The sequence below is a fragment of the Arvicola amphibius genome, chromosome X (assembly GCF_903992535.2).
Source record: "Arvicola amphibius chromosome X, mArvAmp1.2, whole genome shotgun sequence".
NCBI lineage: Eukaryota > Metazoa > Chordata > Mammalia > Rodentia > Cricetidae > Arvicola > Arvicola amphibius.
This window is the reverse complement of record NC_052065.1, coordinates 99773538-99795559: the sequence shown is the minus strand read 5'-3', so window position 1 is coordinate 99795559 and position 22022 is coordinate 99773538. Positions and strand designations below refer to the sequence as shown.

The 22022-nt window shown below is 37.9% G+C and overlaps 1 protein-coding gene across 3 annotated transcripts in view; it reads left to right on the top strand.

The window, feature by feature from the left end:
• The window catches only part of Lrch2 (leucine rich repeats and calponin homology domain containing 2), a 93117-nt gene that overhangs the window by 9608 nt on the left and 61487 nt on the right, over positions 1-22022 (top strand). The window lies entirely within an intron of this gene.

Genomic DNA, 22022 nt, shown 5'->3' with positions numbered 1-22022 from the left:
CAAGAAGGGGTATATGGAAAAGCATTTGGAGGGAAGAAATGGAAGTGCAAAATCATCTAATTATATTATAATCCCCCAAAATTAAATGTAATAAAAATACATTAAATACTTTTCATTTGTGTACGTTTTTTTATTGTGTGTACTCTTTAAATTTTTAAAATTTATGTATGTATTTTATGAATATGAGTGCTTTATCTTCATGTACGACTTTATGCCAGATGCGGGCATCAGATCTCATAATAGATGGTTGTGAGCCATTATGTGGTTGCTGGGAATTGAACTCAGGACCTCTGGAAGAGCAGCCAGTGCTCTTAACCACTAAGCCATCTTCAACTCCTTACTCTTATAATTTGTGATAGTACTGTTCTTACTTTATTTTAATGATTTTATTTATCAGTGTTTATATATATATGTATATATATATACACACACACACACATATGTGTGTGTGTGTGTGTGTGTGTTCACGCATATGCATGTGTACATGATGTATGTGTTTAGACACACATGCCATCGCATGTGTGTGAAGTCCATAGGACAACTTTGTGGAGTAGGTTCTATCCTTCCACCTTTTCATGGGTTAAGGGAATCAAGCAGAAGTCTCTAGACTTGTGACATGAGCACCTTACTCATGGAGCTACTTAATTTGTCCCATGTGTTTATTTTTAAATTAATTAATTCAGGTAATTTGAGCATAGTATCAGGCATCTAAGGTGATGAGAAATTCAATTAAATAATTATGATATAAATTTTTATTTGAATGCTATGGAGACTATAAAATTCTAGAATATTTATGACTCTGGATTTCAGTTAAAAAATGACTATATTGATGATTTTGTCCCCTAGACATTCTTGCATGTGGAGTCTAGACTTTTCCCATTTTTCAAAACAAAATACAGCAATCCTTAAGAAAATATTAGGAGTTACATGGTTGGGTGTATATATGCTTGTCTGCTTGTCTGTAATAAATTACATTTGCAGATGTTTGTGAAATAAAATAATGGTAAATTAGGGGTTGGAGGGATGGCTCAGCAGGCAAGCGAGCACTTGCTCCTCTTCCAGAGGATCTATTTTCTGTTCCCACTACCTAAGTCAAGTAGCTCACAATCATCTATAACTCTAGAGGTACCTCTTGTTCTCCATGTGCGCTGATGTGCACGTGTGTGCACGCATGCAGACACACACACACACACACACACAAAACAGTACAAATTAAAAGTAGTAATTTAAGTTTAGCAACTGTTTTTTTCGTTAGTGAGAATGCAAGAAAGGATTTGTAAAGGTTGTGAAGTTGCAGCTTTTAAAGACTTAATTGAATAGCCCCACAGAATAAGAATTCATACATATTACACAGGCTAGATTCTCAGTATTGTTCTCAGTGTGTGTGTGAGGAGGGTGCTAATTCACCTTCATGGCATACTTTGAAGTGCCTGGAAACAGTTTTTATTGTAATAATTTGGGGGTGTTGTGGGGTGGTGATAATATTATTTAGTGACTCGGATGAGGGATACTGCCAAGCAGCTTTCTGTGAAAAGACCAAGCCCCACAATGAAGATTTTTTCTATCCTAATACATCAGTGGTAACTATCATTTCAGAACTTTAAATTTGAAGAAGGTAAGTGCTGCAAATGAAACAATGTGTATTGCACGCTTAGAGGTTGGGATGGCATTTTATTGGACTATTGGAACATCAAAGGGAGCTTTAGAAAGATTATGCAAGCTTGGCTTAGAAAGCGAATCACATCACTCTGTGAAATGGGAGGGCACTCACTGAGTATTGTCATCCCAGAATTCCTCAAACTCAGCTTATCAGACTTTTCTTGCTGACTGTGGACCAACTCTTCACTCACATCAGGAAGGCAGGGCTTATTCCTGTCTCTTCCTTTCCTCTCACTCTTTCGGCCAGATGGAAACAGGTGACTGTTCACCAGAACTTTCTGAATAGCTTTCAGATGTGTTTCATTCCTGTCTGTTCTTACTGCCATTGTTGTTCAGGTTCCTCTCTTCCTCACCTTGAACTAGATCTTCAACAGTTTCTCACGGTTTCTTATCTGTCTGCCTTAGCTTTGCTTCTGTTTCAGTTTTTCCTCCACACTAGTTAGACTATGCTTTGCGTTGTGTAACTATGACTGTCAGTTGTTGCTAAAACACAGTCAGCCTGTAGGTAGGCTGTTTTCTAACAAAACATTTCAAAGTCCCATTTTCTTATTTTTGTTTGAAAGCTTTAAAATATAAAACCCAATATTACATTTTGTTTTCTTTAACTGTAGTACTGTTTATATTTTCTTGCTCAGTATTAAGTTGCTAAGACTTATTCAATTTGCACATGTGTGTGTGTGTGTGTACCTGTAATTCATACTTTTGGGTAGCTACACTATATCTTTATTTTCTTTCTATTTGATGTCTACTTTCATGCTATCCCATTTTGTTCTTGCAAAACATTAAACATTTCTCTTGTATATGTGTAAACCTTTTTTTAATGGAATTACCAGGTTGTATGTTAAAGTCCAAATTGGTTTACAGTTCATATTTCCATGAATATATTGTATGCGTGTGTGTGTGTTTGTGTGTGTGTGTCCCCAGTGTTTGGGGACATGAAGCTAGATGGGTTCTAGGAGCTCACTGTGCAATTGGCCAAGCAGAAATTGTAAGTTTTGTGTCCAGCCCCATCATAAAAATAAAAGTTAAAGAGTGATAGGTGAAAATATCTGATAGCTGGTAGCCTCTTTATTGTGGTCGCTTTCTGGACACTCATGGGTGTACATCTGTGCATGTGTGTACTTCATGTGGAAGTTGGATGACAACTTTCAGAAGTTAATTTTCTCTTTTCATCATTAGGGTTCCATGGTCTGAACTCAGGTCATTGGGTTCAGTGGTAAGCAACTTTATATTCTTATCTGCCTCATTGACTTGCAATTTATTTATTTAAGACAAGGGCTCCCTTTATATCCCAGTATTGCTACAAACTCAGGCTCCTCTTGCTTCTGTCTTGCCAATGTTTGAGTTACAGGTATGCGCTCCCATTACTGGTTCATCTAGCATCAGTTTTTGAAATTTTTTTTTCAGCCAGTTGTCTTGTCACTATTGAAAATCAGTGAAAGATGGATATAAAGATTTATTTTGGATACTTAATTCTGTTTTATATATCTATATGTCTTTACCCAAGGATCACACTATCTTGATTTTTGTAGTTATGTAAATCTTTGAAGTGCTCTATTACTGGATATATGAATCTTTCAACACTACTCTTTTTGTAGACTGTTGTGGTTATTCTGGAACTACCAAATTCCCATTGAATATCAGGATCAATGGCACATCCTGAGAAATTTCAAACTGTGACTATGATAGAGATTGTGTTGATTTGTAGGTCAAATGGAGAGAATTTTCCATCTTTTTATTTTATGTACATTGTATATTTTATGTACATTTATTTTATGTACATTGTTGTTTTTCCTGCATGCATATCTGTATGAGGGCATCACAACCCCTGAAAGAGGAGTTACAGACAGCTTTGAACTGCCATGTTGGTGCTGGGATTTGAAGCCAGGTCCTCTGGAAGAACACCCTTAACTGATGGACCTTTTCTCCAGCCCCCGAGAATTTTCCATCTTAACATTAAGTTAGTTAATCCATGAATAGGAGATGTCTCGTTTTATCTATTTATATCCTCTTAAATTCTTACAAAATATTGTGCAGTTCTCAAAACAATTTTTGAGGATGTTTTGACTATGATTTTTCTGCCTTAATTTCATGGTTTCTTTGATTGTTGTTAATATGTAGATGTACAATTGATTTTATTACATAGTGATCTATACCTTTTCATCTTGTTGAACTAGTTTGTTTGTTCTAAAAATTATTCATTTATTTGTTTGTAGTGCTCAGTATCCAACTCAGTGCACTATTGAGGTAATGCTCTATTGCTGTGCTACATTCTAGTCATCAGTGATAGTTTTCTAATACAAATAGTTTTCCCTATACACGATCAGATCATCTGCAAGTCAAGATGGTTTTCTTATTTCATTCATTTTGAGAACATCATAAATGCATATAATATGTGTGGATCAAATCCATATCCCACATTCCGTCCTCTGAAAATTCCCTTCTATCTCCCCCTACCACCTTTACCTGCCAACTTCACTTACGTTTTTTGTTTTAAGTCAGAGTCTACTTCGTGCTGTCTGTATATATTTGGGTGTAGGGCCATCTACTGAAACATGGGTGAACTCTCAGAGGCTGCAACCCTAAGGAAAATTTAATTCTTTTGGAATTAGTGTGCCTTTTATTTCTGTGTCTTGCCTAGTTGTTCTGATTAGAAATTCTAGTACAATATTTAGTAGCCATAGATAGAGGAGGCCTTCCTTGTCTGTGTTTGAAATAGGGACACTTTCAGTATTTTAGCAGTGGATATGATGCTAACTTTGGTTTCTTAGTATAGCTTTTATCAGGTGTCTTAGTTTTTTATTGCTGTAAAGAGACACCATGACCATGCCAACTATTATCAAAGAAAGCGTTCAATTGGGACTGGTTTACAGTTTAAGAGATTGAGCTTATTTTTATCATGGTGGGGAAAATGGTGGTCTGCAGGCAGACATGGTACTGGAGAAGTTGAGAGTTCTACATTGGATTCGCAGGCAGAGGAAGAGAGAGACACTGACTAGTTGGATCTCTTGAAATCTCGAAGACCATCCCAGTGACACACTTCCTTCAGTGAGGCTGCTCCTACTCTAACAAGGCCATGTGTCCTAATCCTCCTAAGTAGTACCACTCCTTACTGAACATATGATCTTATGGGGCCCATTATTATTCAAATCACCATATCAGGTTGAAGAAATTCCTTTCTATACTTAGTTTTATAATGTTTTAACCTCAAAGGGAATTTGATGTAGGTGTGTCTTCTATTTATCAGATGATTTCATTGGATAATTAATAAACTGCCTGGCCCATCTGATAGACCGGCCCTTAGGTGGGTGGAGTAGACAGAACAGGAAGAAGGAAGTGAGGTAGATGGCTCAGTCAGATGCCACGCCTCTCTTAAGTTAGGCAGACTGCCGTGCCTCTCCTCAGAGAGAGATGCGATGAAGCTCCAGCCCAAGATGGACGTATGCTAGAAACTAAACGGTAAGGCACCACTTCCTGCTGCTACACAGATTATTAGATATGGGTTAATCAAGATGTGAGTAAGAGGCTGAAAATAATGGGCCAGGCAGTTTTTAAAAGAATACAATCTGTGTGTTGTTATTTTGGGGCATAAGCTAGCTGGTGACTGGGAGCCTGACGGCGGGAAGGTGGCCCACAGCTCCCAACTACAGGAATTGGATTTTGTCAAATACTTTTTCTGTGCATTAATATTTTTACATTTATTTTTGTTATTCATTGCCTTAATACACTGATTTATTGTTTACTCACCTTGTATTCCTGGACTCCCATGCTTTTATTTACTCTCAGCCTACCAACCTATGTTTTGTTTTATAAAAGTATCCAACTGTACTTCTTTCCATGTTTCTTTTTTCCATATTTGTTTTTGCCATGTTTCTTTTCCTGGAGTCATTCCCTAATAACCCTTTTATCAGACACCATGCCTTTTTGTTATTCTCTTTTCATTTCATCCTTGACATATAGTGATTAATTTAGCCCCCCTTTTTTGCAGTGCCTGTGATATTTATTGCAATTAGTAACTTTCCTCCATTGTGCCATTTAATGACGTTATTTTCTTTTAAGGTAAGGTCTTGTTATATAGCTTAGGCTGATCTGGTTCTCACTGTATAGTCCAAGTTGGCATTAAACTTCCAGTGAACCTCCTGCTTCCTGAGTGCTTGAATTACAAGGGTGTGCCACCACACTAAGCTTTAGATTTCTTCTTTTCCTTTATATTTATTCTTCTCTCATACAATACCTTTCCACGGCAGTCTCCCCTTTCTCCACTCATCCCAGTATTCCCCTACCCCAGAGTCATTTCTCCTCCATTTTCCTTTAGAAAAAAGCAGGCTTCCCAGCATAACAAGGTGCATAATACTAGGCACAAACCCTCATGACAAAGCTGGAGGACTCAACCCAGTAGGAGGAAAAGGGTACCTAGAGCAGGCAAACAACAGGGACTCAAAAACACCCCAAGCTAAACAACCACAGCATGTATGGAGAAGACCTAGTGCAGATCCATGCAGGCTCTGTGACTGCTTCTTCAGTCTCTGTGAGCCCATAAAGCTGGCTGGTCTAGTGCATATCTGTAGTTCTACAAATCTTAAGTGAGGTGGTGGCAGAGACAAGAGAGCCCCCAGACACTTGCAGGCCAGATACCCTGGAACTACAAGTAATCTTGTCTCAAGTAAGGGGGAAAGTGTGACTCAACACCTGAGGTTATCCTGTGACATACATACACATACACTGTGACACATGTGTGCCTGCAATCACATGAAAATATACATACATACACACATGCCCACAATATAAAAAGAAAACAAAACAAAAAAGATAAAAAGTTCTAGAAAAGCCCAGTAGTGGTGGTTCACAGCTTTAATCCCTGAACCCAGGAAGTTGAGGCAGGTGGTTATCTGAGGTCAGCCTGGCCTACAGAATGACTTCTAAAACAGCCAAGGCTACACATAGAAACCCTGTCTTGAAAAATCAAAAAAAGCACTAGAAAGAAAAAGGAACATTTTATTGTTTCATAAGCAGAAATATCATTGCATTTTAATAGGCTGTAAATAGAGGGTTTTTTTTTACATTTTCTTGTTTGGTTTTTACATATTGTAATATAATGGGATTTTAAAAAAGGAATTAGATAATTTAAAATATTTAGGTTAATTATTTAACATAATTGATTTAAATATGTTCATAATAAGAAATAATAATATTAATATACATTTAACAAATTCAATCTTCTTTATTTTTTATGAGTCAGCATTTTTCATGGCCCAGAATTCTCTGATACTAAGGTTGTGGTATAGACTTGTCTCAATGCATATTCTTTCTTCTGCCTCAGTCTCACAAATGCAAGGATTACAATTATGAGCCAACAAGACTGGCTGGGTCACAGACTCAGCTTTGACAGTCATAATTACATAGAGAGGATGACCGGGAAAAACTGAGAGACAAATGTACATTTGTGGTTTGGTTTGGAATGAATTATTTCCAGTTTTGTTGTAGCATGCTGTTTCTAACTATCACTTAACTTTCTCTTGCTGTGGTCTGCTGTCTTCCCTTTGCCATAAACTCAGTTAAGAGCTACTATCTCTAAGCTATGAAGAGTTATTATGTATAGGTAGATCAGAGAGTTTAGGCTCTCACAAACAACAGCTCTCCATGTTCATTGCTTTTTCTCTTCCAGCTTCATCAAAACCTAATGACTGAGGTTTTCTTATGTTTACTTATTTAATTTTGGTCTCATGAATTTCTTACTCTGGGTTCTTTTATTCTTATTCACATATGAATCAAGGCAAAAACAGCACAAAAGTTTCCTTAGTATTGATAGCCATGAGTTACAGAGGTTTGTTGTCTAGACTTTCAAACTTTTTATGTCTTATTTAGCTCTAGCATTGAGAGTTAGAAACATATGGCTTAAAAGTATCAAAGCTTGAAGCTTATTGCTGTTGGTGTTGGAGTCATAGGCTTATTGCCCAGGGTGTAGAGAACCAAAACCAAGGGTGGAAGTTTCAGATTTTGAGTTTGGGTATCAGAAATCTTGGGCCTTCACTCCTCATTGGCTTTTTCAAAGCCAATGCAACCAGGGCTTTCAGTTCTTGAAATTCTGCTCCTCTCTTTGGTCCTCTACAGCTTCTTAAGTTTCACACACTCAGCTTTTCTTGATGATCTCTCACCTTCTCAATACTTCCATTATTCTTGTTAGTTTTTTGCAGTTTGAACTTTAAAACATCCAGCTCAATCTGCTTTGCCCCTGATAAGGACCATTGTGGGAAAAAAGAACATTTTGGAGAAACATTTTTATGGTCTTAACTGAGGCTTTAATGGAGTATACCATAGGAAAAGCCTTAAGCCTAACCCAGCAAGACTGGAAAACAGCCTGCTTTTTTTTCTCATTTTTTTATTAAAAATTTCCATCTCCTCCCCTCCTCCTCCCCCCTTCCCTCCCCTCCCTTCCATCCATACCCCCACTCCGCCCCTCTCCAAGCCAAAGAGCCATCAGGGTTCCCTTCACTATGTTAAGTCCAAGTCCTCCCAGCTCCCCCTAAGTCCAGGAAGGTGAGCAACCAAACTGACAAGGCTCACAGTGAGCCCGTCCATGCTGTAGAGTTCATGCTCATTGCAGTTGTCCTTGGTTTCTCAGTCCTCCTCCACCGTCAGCCACATTCAGAGAGTCCGGTTTGTTCCCCTGTTCCATCAGTCCCATTCCAACTGCACTTGGTGGTCTCCCGTTAGATCTGTCTCCTATTGCCATACTCATGAATATCTTGCATATCACCATAGAACCTTCACCTGGCATTGGATGGAGAAAATGACAGAGCCCCACATAGAAGCACCGGATTGAGCTACCAAGGTCCTGATGAGGAGCAAAAGGAGGGAGATCATGAGCAAGGAAGTCAGGACCGTGAGGAGTGCTTTAATAGCCTGCTTTTATAGCTAGAATGTGGATGTGGCATGCTTGTTCAATTTTAATTCCATAGGCAACAGCATGGTTTCCAACTTACAAATCTTAAACTACATAAGACCAATCCTAAGTCCCATATAGGGAGTAATCCTTTTGCTGATTCACCAGGTAGGCATCACTGGTAGAGTTCAAGTAAAAGTAACAGCAGTACAAGCAGTTGTAGCACGACTAATAACAACCCAGAGACAGATATTGGGGTTCATCCAGAAGGTCAGAAAAGTAAAACAGCCAGTCACTGGCTTTTACCTCTACCTCAGTCTGAAATGGCGATCTAGCCTCCAGGAATCTCAGAATGAGACTGTGCTTGAGACCTATCTCCTCTCGTCTTATATTCCTCTCTATTGCTGGGATTAAGGGCGTGTACCACTACTGCCTGTAGTGAGGAGCTGCGGACAGGCCTGCTTTTCATCCCGCCCGGCTCTCGGCCGTCTAACTTAGCCCTGGAAATAACAACACACAAACTGTATTCATTTAAACACTGCCTAGCCCATTAGTTTCAGCCTCTTACTCACATCTTGATTAACCCATATCTAATAATCTGTGTAGCACCACGAAGTGGTGCCTTACCAGGAAGATTCTAGCATACAACCATCTTGGGCCGGAGCTTCATCGCATCTGTCTCAGAGAGGAGAGGCATGACGATTTATTAACTTCCCTTCCCAGCATTCTGTTCTGTCTACTCTGCCCACCTAAGGGCTGGCCAATCAAATGAGCCAGGCAGTTTCTTTATTAACCAATGAAATCAACTTAAACAGAAGACCCTCCCACATCAACTGCCCAGTTTCTATGACAAACTAGTGTGGCTACTGGTATTAAAGGTGTGTGTCACCACTGCCTGATGTTTAGGTTGATCAGTGCAGCTGTTTTACTCTCTGACCTCCAGTCAAGCTTTATTTATTAAAATTCAAATGAAATATCACTCCAAGCAGGCTCATCTGGAGTGTAACCACTTTTGTCCTGTGTGGAGACTTCCAAGGTTTGTGCCAGTTTCCTAGAGTGGTTATGACTATAGTAGAGCCTTCTGAAGCAGGAGTTGTGAGTTACTAATGCTCTTTGCAGTGGTAGTTTAGTTTCCTGAAGATATCAACAGAGCGTTCAGATTATTTGTTATATCATGATGACAGTTTTGCTAATTTCCATAAGAGACCCTACTTGTTTGACAGTTTCATGGTCAGCCTTTAAGCACAAGGGAACAGCACTTTCAGTTTTCAGTCCTACAGATGACTTGCCCACTCCTGTCTGCTTTTGCTCATTTGAATTAACTAAGTAACAGATTTTTGACTGGGTTCGGCCTCAGTTGGCGAACCTCTGCAACCCTTTTGCCTAGAAAATTTAGGAGGGTGATGGTATCCTGGAGTGATGTTTGGCGGGAAAACTACAAATGAATAGGTAATTCACATATTAGTGACAGATACTAATGAAAGGAAGGAAGAACTATCTTAAGCAAGTGTTTAGCCAAATACATTTAGGCTGTTTTAGAATCCACGGAGAAGAAAAAATAATGAGTTGTTGGTAATGATGGCTGTCAGGGTTATTCTAGGTGAAAGCAAAAATTTCTTGAGACTCAGGTGGAAATGGGGTGTTGAAAAACATCATTAGTATCTAAAATAGTGAAATTTTGATCAAGTGTTATAAATCATATTACTGAAGAGAGTGTGAGTTGGTGATAAGATGTAAGGGAACAGCAAACTCTTCAATAACCCTATGATCTTAAATTATATGTTAAGAGCCGTCTGGCATTGAGATAGGGAGAACGGTAATTTAATATGGAAAGTGAATGGTGTTACTATTTAGGAACTTGTAATAATGTGTGGAGTGCTTTCAAAGCTTTGAAACTTTTTTGAAGAATAGAATAGGTCTTTAAGTTTGATGAAAATGGTATGAATAAGAGAGACTCTACTGTGTTTGATGCGTCCCAAACAGAGAGGAAACCTGACTGGTTATTAAGTGGGAGATATTGGAGAGCAGAGAAGATGGATGATCCTGGGGAACTTCCGTTGGTTAGAGAACTGGGTTTGAGGTTAAATAGGATAAAGATGTAGTCTGGTCCCCAGCTTTTACATAAAATTTCTTCCTAATAAAAGAATTGGTCAGGGGACAAGATAAGGAAGTCATGGCTGGAGAACCAATCTCTAAGTAAACATGACAGGCCCAGCAGCATGACTGAGTGGGGCAAAAAGACCCACAACAGGCCCAGTGCAGACTGCCATGGGTTCCAAGAAAGAAGCATGATCCTTCTCAGAGTCATGACGGATTGAGTGGGCAAAGAGATCTGCACACAGACCCACCCTGGTGTTTGAGGAGAAAACATGGGTCTGCCCAGTGTCTTTTGGCACTGGGCAGATGGGGCAGTGAAGTGGAGTGAGAGGGAGGAAATAAGGGAGTGAGGGGGTGGGGTTTCTTTTATTGTGGACAGAGGCATATTTGAAGAAGTGTAAGCAGTGAGGAGCAGCTGAGCTGAGTGACTTGATTGCTGCTCGGTGACATGGTGATGTCTGGGCCTGGACTGCTACTGGAACCTATGCCTAGTTTCATGACTCCTTCCTTGAACCCTAAGCTTATGCCCCTGATGGTTAATTGAAAGATTGGGTAAACTAGTGCTAGAACTTTTGCTTCATGTGAAATGAAAGGCAACTGCCCATCAGAAACAGTATGAAGTCTTTTCTTTCTTTCCAAAAAAGTCTGATTTGTCATCTGTAGCCAGCTTTCGTATGGGCCATCAACCAGCTCCCAAATCATGACACAGAGACATTTCATTAGTTAGGAATGCTCAGCCTTATCTTATGCTTGTTTCTTGCTAGCTCTAATAACCTGTTTCTCATTTATGTTTTGCCTTGGGGCTTTCTTTCTTTCCTTCTGTATGTACTATTGTCTAGTTGGCTGGCTGGCCTCAGGTGTTTCTCATTCTCCCTCATTCTCTTCTCTTGTGCTCTCTCTTTTTTCTCTTCCTACTTATTCTCTCTGCCTGCCAGCCCCACCTATCTATCCTTCTACTGACTAGGTACTAGCCTATCAGCTTTTTATTAGACCAAACAGATGCCTTAGGCAGGCAAGGTGAAATAGCACATCTTTACATAATTAAACAGATGCAGCATAAACAAATGTAACACATCTTTGTTTAGTTAAAGTAATATTCTACAGCATAAAAAATGTAACACATCTTTGTATTGTTAAAGTCGTATTCCACAACAGTCATCCCCCATTTATTCCCAATACTTCATTAATGTTGACCACAGTAGGCAGAAGCTTCTATCACCAAGACTGGGAGTAGTACTAATCTATGGATAGAAACATAAATATTTAGATGGCAATTTTACATCATGTACATTCAGCAAAACAGCAGAAGAAGGTTCCACCCTAGAGCCTATGACACAGTCAGCCATAGACTTTTGACTCAGTTTATAGTATTAAGCATGGATTCCCCTTCAGTGGATTGGGCCTCAGCCCCAAAGAGAAAGTAATTTATTACCCAATAATAGACTTGTCATCATTGTACAAGGGAACACAACTTGCTTGGCATATTGATATTGTGGCTTGCAGGGCTCACAGTTGACTAAGACCATTAATAACTTTTCTTTCCTCAACAGCCTACATAGAACCTTCCCATACTATAGAATCTAACCCCCAAGGAGCAAAGTTCCAGCTCAGATCTAGTTTAATTTCTCTATGTTGTGCAACCAAAGTGTGCAGTATCATCAGCAATAGGGCCTTGTCATCTAGTTATGGTGGGTTATCAAAGAGCAATTGCCATCATTTGTGGTTGCAATTTGTACTTTTTGGGGAGGCAAGTGGGTCTTTTGGGTTGTCCTGGTCCAACAACTCTTAAGTGAGGCATCCCTTATCTATATCTTTTGGGAGCAACATTTATCCACCCATGTAGGACACCTCAGTTTAAACTCTTTAAAAATTATCTGAATATGTTGTTATGTGAATGTTGGTTATTGATGAATTTTAGTTTTGAATTTATAATATAATCAACGGAGCCATGGTGTTATTTTCATTAGTGTACATTAGTTATTGTTTCTTAATAGACTGATACTTCTCTTTAGTTGGGTCTAAACGTAGTAATCATTTGTTAGTGATTGACTTCTTTATGTAACAAACACTTTCAAAGCCTTTCCCCATTCTAAAACTGAAGAAGGATGGTTAAAATGTTTTTCATTTTTATCTTTTCTTTTCATGTGGATTTTAGAAGTTATGTGATGATGTTATATCATTTGTCTTTTTAAAAAGTTAATTCAACAGCCTCTTCATAAATAACACTACTCCGGTTCAAAATGCCAGATTCACCATCTCTATTGTTTATATGGGTTGAAGGGAAGTGCCATTCTTAAACGTCACTTTGATGGTTGTTGTCATTACTCTGACTCATTAGGTGCTACTTCTTGTGAAACTGAAGAACATTGTTGAAATTCTTAAAGACAGCTCTGCAAAGAGCCCCCTCCCCACTTTTAATAAAGTCTTGTCCTTTCATGTGACTTAACTGATGCACGACTCACAGTCTTTCCCTCACAGAGCATTCATGTAATCTGCCTCTCTGGTTAGCAGCTGTTTCTTCTTGCAGCATCTGCTTTTGTTTGTGCCCTTGCTTCCCAACATGGGGATTGCTGTACCTTCTTGTTCCGTGGATCTAGCTGCTTTATATTGATTCTAGTAATTGTTGGCTTTAAAGTAGATTGTCTTCATTTTCTTTGTTACTGCTTTCCCTCCACTATACTATAGTTTACATTTTATTTATTCATGGAGTAGATTGGAAGTTCTCTGACTCATGCCTCCTGCTCATTTAACAAAGCTTAGGCCTTGTAGACTGTTTATTGTCTTCTCCTGAATGACATGCTGACACCCTTCTAGAGAATACTGAATCAAGAAATCACCCGCCTTTGGAGAGGGCGTGTGTTGAAAACAGATGCCAGAGCCATAGAGTTGTCATTTCCCATCAGACTCCAGCATCAGTCTCTAATACTTCAAAGACACTTTCCAGTCTTGTAGTGATGGGCAGCTGTGCTACCTCCTGTGTTCTCATTGGGTTTTGTTTCTAGTTTTGATAGTTCTTTTAGATGGAAAAATAGATGAAGGAGTATTAAAGTATGAGAGCATATTAACCAGATTTTACACAATGCGTGTGTATTTATATGTGATTAATTGCAGTTTCTGAAACGTAGTTAAAGTGTATTTTTTTAATTTTGTGTTAGAAAACATGAAACTTCTTCATTTTTATGTACTCTCCTATAGCTTAATTTTGTTATATATATTCTACTTCACAAAACAAACAATGGTCCAACTTCTATTTTCTTTTGTATCTATATAAACCTTATTTTTCATTTATTATATACAAATTGATCAATTGCCTTTTATTTATTTTGTTTATATCTTCAAGGGATTTTAAGTTGTTATAGAATGTCTACTCATTTTCAGTAGCACTAAAATCATGAGGTATTAAACAACATTGGCAGTCTCTTACAAAACTAAAAATGCAGCTCCTATTTTGTCTGTTGCTTTTTTTCAAAGTAGATTACTGAAGCATGATTTATAAAAATTCAGAGAGAGAAATTGTAGTTCAACCTGAAGATCAGAAAAGCAAAAGAGGCAGACACTGGCTCTTACCTCAACCTCAGTCCTAAATGATGTTCCTGCCTCTGGGAATCTCAGAATGAGACTGAGCTGTTTCCTCTCATTTTATAATCCTCTTGAGGGCTGGAATTAAAAGCGTGCACCACTGGGATTAAAGGCGTGCACTACCCAGTTTGTATGGCAAACTATTTGGCTACTGGAATAAACGTGTGTGTTACCATTACCTGGTCTATAAGGCTGAACTATGAGGCTGTTTTAATCTCTGATTATCAGGCAAGCTTTATTTATTATAAATTTATTATTATTATTATTATTATTATTATTATTATTATTATTATTATTATTATTATTATTATACAAGTGAAATGCCACTATAGGTTACCTTTCCATTTTGGTACCCAAGGCTTTTGTGACATTTAAAATGCATCCCCAAAAGTACACCCTAAGAATGGTAGCATTTAGTTCAGTCAGAAGACCTTTATAAAAGTTAACAATATTAGTTGAAATAAATGAAGGTGATTCTTTTTGTATTTCTCCATTCACTGCAATGGTACTAATACTAAGTGGACATTATTTGATGCTCAAGTTGGACAAGAATTACTATTGTCTGTAGTTGGGGTCTGAGATTTGTAGTAACGTTACCACTTAGTTCCTCATTCCTAGTTAATGTTTATTTAAGTCAGGTACATGAATAAAAGTGAATCAGTTCAAAATGTTATTTGAAAAATAGATAATAGGTTTTGGAATGTGATTATCTGTATATTCTTATATGGCTACAGATGACTTGATGCTTACACTATTTAGACATTTCTTTGCAAAATTTTTGTGGCTAGGCTGCAACAATTTTCCCCTTTGGTACTGGGGACAGAACCCAAGGGTTCATGCATGTCAGATAATTGTTCTGCCCTCAACCTACATTCCCAGTTTATAGGCTGGAACTAGCAGTGTAGGAGGGATGTCATATGTGTCTTGTAAGACCTCACACATGGTGTAAGTGAAAAGGCTATGGAAACCTTGGATGGTTAGATTGTCTAACATATGCTCCAAATAGACTAGACTTTAAAATGCTAATTAAGCCAATTAAAAATGGGGCACTGAATTGAACAGAGAATTCTCAACAGAAGAAGTTCAAATGGCCAAAAGACACTTAAGGTCGTGCTCAACCTCCTTAAAGATCAGGAAATGCAAATCAAAACAACTTTGAGATACCATCTTACACCTGTCAGAATGGCTAAAAATCATATTTCCCTTTTAAAATTCAAAATAATAAATCTTACCTGTGGTTCAGTCAGCAGGAGTAGGTGCAATAACCCTTGCCTGCCAGTAGGTGTCAGGGTGCACCCGAATCCCCGTGCTTGGTTATTTAGATGGCTGAATGTAAAGGAAATAATAAAAAATATACTCAAATCAAGAAGTTAAAGTCACAGACCGTGTGCTCTATGAATGTGTTTGGCTGTTCAATAGTTTTCCACTTTGTCGGAGCGGCAGCTGTGGCTGGACCCAAAGCCAGCAGCACGTCGCGGGGTGGGGAGAGTGCGTGTGCCTGGAAGTGCTCAGGGTCCAGCACTTGCTGCAGTTTCCAGTAGTGGGGCGCTGGGCATGGGGCACAGAGCAGAGGGAAGCCGAGGGGGCATGGGTACCCCAGAGCTCATGAGCGGTGGGCAGAGGGGCTGTTCTATGTCCGCGGCCACAGTGCACGCAAATGGCGCTGGGCGCGTGGAACTGTAGTGGTCCCACGTTGGGCACCAAGTGTTGATGAATTAGGTCGGTATGGTAAATAACCAGACCAGCTCAAGAATAACAGTGATTTTTTTTTAATAGTTGATAAGGGGAAACTCACGCTACAAGAATGGGGGGTCGGAAATCCAATCGGTCTGGTGGGCACCGCGCAGCAGAGAGACAGCACACCTGTGTCCTACCAGTTTTGCTACCTGGGCTACAAGTAGCCACACCCTAACTAGATGTGATTGGTTGATAGTTTCCCCATCAGTTTCCTTCAGTAGCAAAGGTCAGACTGGCTGCATCCTTCAAAGAATAATGCTGTTGTGTCTTTAGGGTAATGCACAGCCACACTTATTGTCCAGTAAAGTAAGAATATATTCTTTAACACACAGGACAGTTATGCTGACTGCTATAATTGGTGTACCTACTCTCCACTCAGGCTCCTCTCTTGATGTACCCAAATACACACATCTACATTGACCCAGTAGAATTTTAGGAACAAGTAGAACAAATACAAATAATCTGTTCATTCCATGATGTGGGATGTGAATTCTAAAGTCTTATTTTTCACACACGAATCTTGTGCCTTGTGCTAACATCCATACAACAACTTTAAGCTAATGCATAGACTTACCAGTAGGGTAAAATTTCAGACCCCTTGGAGTTCTGTACATAAACTCACTGGTTTTGGCTATTGTGCTATCCTTCGTTAGGATAAATTGGTTTACTTAGTCTTCTTTAATCCTTGTTTAATGAATTGATTAAAAATATTGAAACATTAATAAGGGCTTATTCTTTTAAGAGCTAAGTAGGATCTATCTTATCTCAAAGCAAACAATTGTGTATTGGTAAAATCAGGAACAGCTGAGGGCTTTATAATGCTTTTGATTAATTTTTGAGCCTGAGTTTGGGACTTAGCTTCTATATGTGTTTGATTTCCTGTTCCAAGAAGCAGTCTTTGGTATGTATATGGTTAGAAGAGTTATCATTTCTCTAACCTTCGTTTGTGGTTGGAATGGGACAGAATATTTAAAATGTGAGACAGGAGGTTCTATTACTGAAGGAGAGGAAAACTGTATACAGATTATGGGCTTTGAAGTCACATTTGAATTCAGAACCCCATTGTTTTCAGTTTTTATCTATATTGGACATGTCATTCAGTCAGTCTTTGCTTCATATGTATAATAAAGAATGGTAGCTATCACAGAAAATTAACATAAGGATTAGAAATACTCTATGGCAAGTGAATGGATCCTGATCGATATATGGTGTGTGTATGCGCCTCTGTCCCACTGATAGGAATTTTGAGTTCTGACTTCAAACGGCCTATACATTAATCTATGTTCTTTAAGCAGAAAATTATTTCCTTTTTTTTCTTCTGCCCTCCTCCTCTTCCTGTCTGTTTCCTCCTCTTCATGCCATTGTTTTCTTTGGGTTCATCTTAAAGATTTTATAAGTGGAAAATATATGATGATATGGTTATATCTATTAATGAGGAAGATATGTTCCAACAGTTTGTATAAACTTTAGAAATTTTACTAGAGATAAAAATTATCAGGGCTGCATATATTAATAGATTTTTTTAAAAAATAGGGGACTATATTATAAAAGCAGTAGACTAAAAGATGACTCATTTCTTAGTTTACACTTTGACAACTTGAACAACCTTCCACTAGAAACATCACACTCTTTTGTATGCTGAATAAGATCAGAATATAAGTAGTATAATTAGTATAATTTCTGAAGATCTTTTCCTGTACTTTGGCAGAACTGCTACTGATGGGCCAGGCATTACAGTGGGCAGCAGATGGCCCCATCTGTAGTGCTTGTGGCTGCAGCTTGGAAGGCAGCTAACAGACTTCCACTCCATCTGACTTACTCCTTCTTTCCCCAATTTCCTTGCTCTTTGAAGCTCAACAGTGATACAGAATAGCATTACGATCAGATTATATAACAGGCTCTATTAACATCTCTAAAAGGCTGCCAGTGTTTTATAAGGAGTGTCTCGTAGGAAAGGAAGGAAACAGTAAACTGCAATCTGTCTGCTGCTGACACACAGCCAATAATCGTTGATATGATTTATGTTTAGAAATGAGACAAAGGGAAAACTGTTTAGTTGTTATAAATGGGATTGTCTCTAAGGATATTAATTAAATAAAGTGTCACCTTGATGCACAAGAATGAATGCACAGCTATTTCTTAGTTTATTTTCTGCCAAAAACGACAGTACACAACTATTAAAAAATGTAAAGGAGACCCTTTGGAGGCTGTAAGGGACAGCCCATGTCTTGTCTTTTCTAACTTCAGGTGGCTGTTGAGCCTACTTGCACATTTTACTCAAATGTTGACCTCTCTTCATGTGTGTTTCCCTCCCATGTATCTGTTTAGTTTCTCATTTTCCAGTTCTGTGAGATGCAGTATCAATGTCTAGTTCAGGCTTGTCTCAAATATGATATCCTCCTGTCTCAGGTTTTAGAATGCTCGGGTTACAGGTTTGTATCATTGATCTAAGCATGCTCTGCCTTTTTTCTTTCAAAGACACATGTAGTGACATATAGGGCTCACCTAGATGATCCACGGTATGTCCATATAGCAAGATTCTTAATTACATTTGCAAAATATTTATCTTACAAGGTAACACAGGTTCTGTAATTGGACTAGGTTTGAGGTCCCACCATTCAGTTCACGATAGAAAGATGATCAGTTTTAATCTTGAAAAGATGAAAATTTTTATAATTGTCTTTTCCTAGGCCCTTATTTTTCCTGAGGAGGTACGTTTTGAAAGTGCTGTGAAGTGAATCTCAGTAAGGAACATATTAATAGCTTGTTTTCCTGGTCTTGGTGACATCGTTACTTATTTATCTGTTTATTTATTTTACTGAAACTATCTGTGAAACTCTACATTTATGTATATTTCTTGAGAATCATATGTTCATTATTGTGTTATACCAGTTTCCTGAATATAAATATTGATTAAATAATTTTAATATTATAAAGCTCTTTTATTAGGTATCTATCACAAGATAAAAATTTTATATCAATTTAGTTTTATGTATTACTTCCCTGTAAGTTTATCTTCACTCTTTTCAAGCTAAGCATGAAATGTGGATAGTGTGAAATAGTTCACAAAATTAAGAGATAAATTATTTTATGTTACTTCCTCTGCTTCTTTCTGTAGTTGTTGAATTCTTTTGGCAATGTTATTCTGTCCCCCAGTGCTTAAAAAGCATGTTTATTTATACTAATTTACAATCGGAAACACCCTAGAAGTAGATTTCCTTAATTAGGGTCTATGTCATAGTTGGAGTTTTAATTTTGACTTTGTTATGCTTTGTTTTAGTTCCATTCAGTGAGAATAATAATTCCTGTAATTTTACTGTCTTTTAGTAAACAAACAGGAATATATTCAGATAATAGTTTATGAATATAAATTTAATTAAAGTCCAATGGGAGATTATTCTATTTGTAATTTACCATTTTTGAAAGCAAGAGCATATGTTATTAAAATAGTATATTAAGATTATATTAATAAAATCATTATTATTAATTATTATTAGTAATATTTTCCTTGTTACATTTGAGATCTTTTGTGGTTTTTACCTTTTCTCTTGAGAATGTTCATATCTGCTTCGTTTTTTGCTTGTTTTCTGGATAAGTTTTCTCTGTGTAGCCTTGGCTGTCTTGGAACTCACTTTGTAGGCCTTAAAGATCAAACTGCCTCCACCTCCCAGGTTCTGAGATTAAAGCTGTGCGCTACCACTGCTGGGCTTTTCTAGAATGTTTTTTGTCTGTTTTTATTTTGTTTTGTTTTTATATTGTGGGCATGTGTGTGTATGTACATTTTCATGTGATTGCAGGCACACATGTGTCACAGTATATGTGTTTGTACATCACAGGATAACCTCAGGTGTTGAGTCATACTTTTCCCCATACTTGAGACAAGATTACTTATAGTTCCTGTGGCTTACTCCAGGGTATCTGGCCTGTAAGTGCCTGGGGGCTCTCTTGTTTCTGCCTCCACCTTACCTAAGATTTCTAGAACTGAAGATATGCACTAGACCAGCCAGCTTTATGGGCTCACAGAGATGGAAGAAGCAGTCACAGAGCCTGCATGGATCTCCACTAGGTCCTTTCCATACATGCTGTAGTTGTTTAGTTTGGAGTGTTTGTGAGACTCCTAACAGTGGGAGTTGTTAAAGGGAGGAGGGCCCTCTTGTGCCTCTGAGCTACTTGGAAGGCTGCTGGTTTGTCCCAGCTGCTCAGCTAGCTTAGCCCCAAAATAACCACACAGAAATTGTATTAATTAAATCACAGCTTGGCTCATTATCTCTAGCCTCCTATTGGCTAACTCTCACATATGACTTAATCCATTTCTATTAATCTGTATCTCGCCATGTAGCAGTGGTTTACTGGGAAAGATTCTAATCGGTGTCTGTCTCAGGTGGAGGATCAATGGCTTCTCTATGACACTGCTTGCTTCCTCCCAGAATTCACTACTGTCTTCCTCCCTTGCTCAGATCCACCCTATCAACTAGGCCACAGCAGTTTCTTTATTCATTAACCAATAGAAGCAATGCACAGATGGGATTCCCACATCAGGGAGTGGGGCTGTCTCTAACTCTGTACTTAATCTTTGGACCCCTTTCCTCCTATTGGGTTTTCTTTTCCAGCCTTGATAGGAGGATTTGTGCCTACTTCTATTGCATCTTGTCATGCCATGTAATGCTATACTGTGATTAAATATGTGCACACCCCACTAGCTGATGGCCATTCTTGATCTCTCTTAATACTCCGGTTACGTGACATTTTCTGTTTCTATGATTTTGTAGCATTAATGTTATTTCTATAACTTTTAATTTTATTTATTCATTTGAGACATCATGTTTGAGATGAAAATCATCAGGTAAATTTAATTACTCCTTTTCTTCAAAAAAGAAAAATATCCCATCTTCAGCATTAGTAACAAAAGTCTGGTTCCACTCCCATTGATTTGAGGTAGCATCAATAAAAGGCTAAGCTAGAATCCTCTGGCTATCGTTGATTCTTAATTCTTACATAGTCAATATAGCCCATCCCTTATTCTTCCCTATTATGTGACAGTGTTAAATATATTTTAAATTCTATCCATTTTCTTTTTTTCCTAGTTTTGCTATCTTGTTTCAAAATATCATTACTTCTCTCTGGGACCATTGAATTATTTATTAGTAATTCACACATGAATCTGTCGAGAAGAGTGTACTGAGCATAATACTATTATTAAAATTTCAAATTAATTGTAAGGAGTAACTTTAAGTTCTAAGACTCTGAAGGTAGAAGAATAAGAGAAGCCAAATATGCTGGCACATACCTTTAATTTAAGCACTAGGGAGGCAGGGACAAGAGGATCTCTGTGAGTTTGAGGCCAGTCTGGTTCACAAAGTAAATTCCACGACTGTTTCACAGAGAAACCCTATCTCGAAAAAAAGAGAAAAGAATAAGAGGGAAACCATAAATATAGAAGAATGATGACTTCATATTCTCTCTTTGCATCACACTTGGGTATTCCAATAGTGATCAGATTTTTTTCTAGTAATTCCATAATTTCATTAAGTTATCAATAATCTTGGTGAGATTAACCTAAATAAATTTTTGTATTATAGAGTTAGAGATTTATAGTTTAAGTTTCCTTTGCTGATTACAAACTTTTACATTAGATGAGAATGTGAATCAGCTCTTTACCTCTGCCTCCATTTTCTGTATCCATTTGTATTTACACATACATATTGATGTTCTAAAAAGGGAATTCACTCTCTTGATGAATAAATAGATTTCTTTCCTAGCAGTGAGGATGATGAACACTATTCATAGGAGATTGTTTTCCTACTGAGAACAGAACAGATGGTGGGCCAGGCTAGACTATAGATGTTCTCCCTGATACAGATAATCCTTTTCTGAAGATTATTATCTTTTAAGTAAATTAAGTATAATAAACTAGTACAAGCAATGATAGTCCCATAAGGTAATTAATTTGATAATTATTTAGGTAGTTGAGAACCACTTGTATTTTACGTTTTTTTGTTTATTTGTTTTGTTTGTTTATTTGGCAATCAGGACTAGAGAATGGATAGCTACTATTATAATGCTCAAC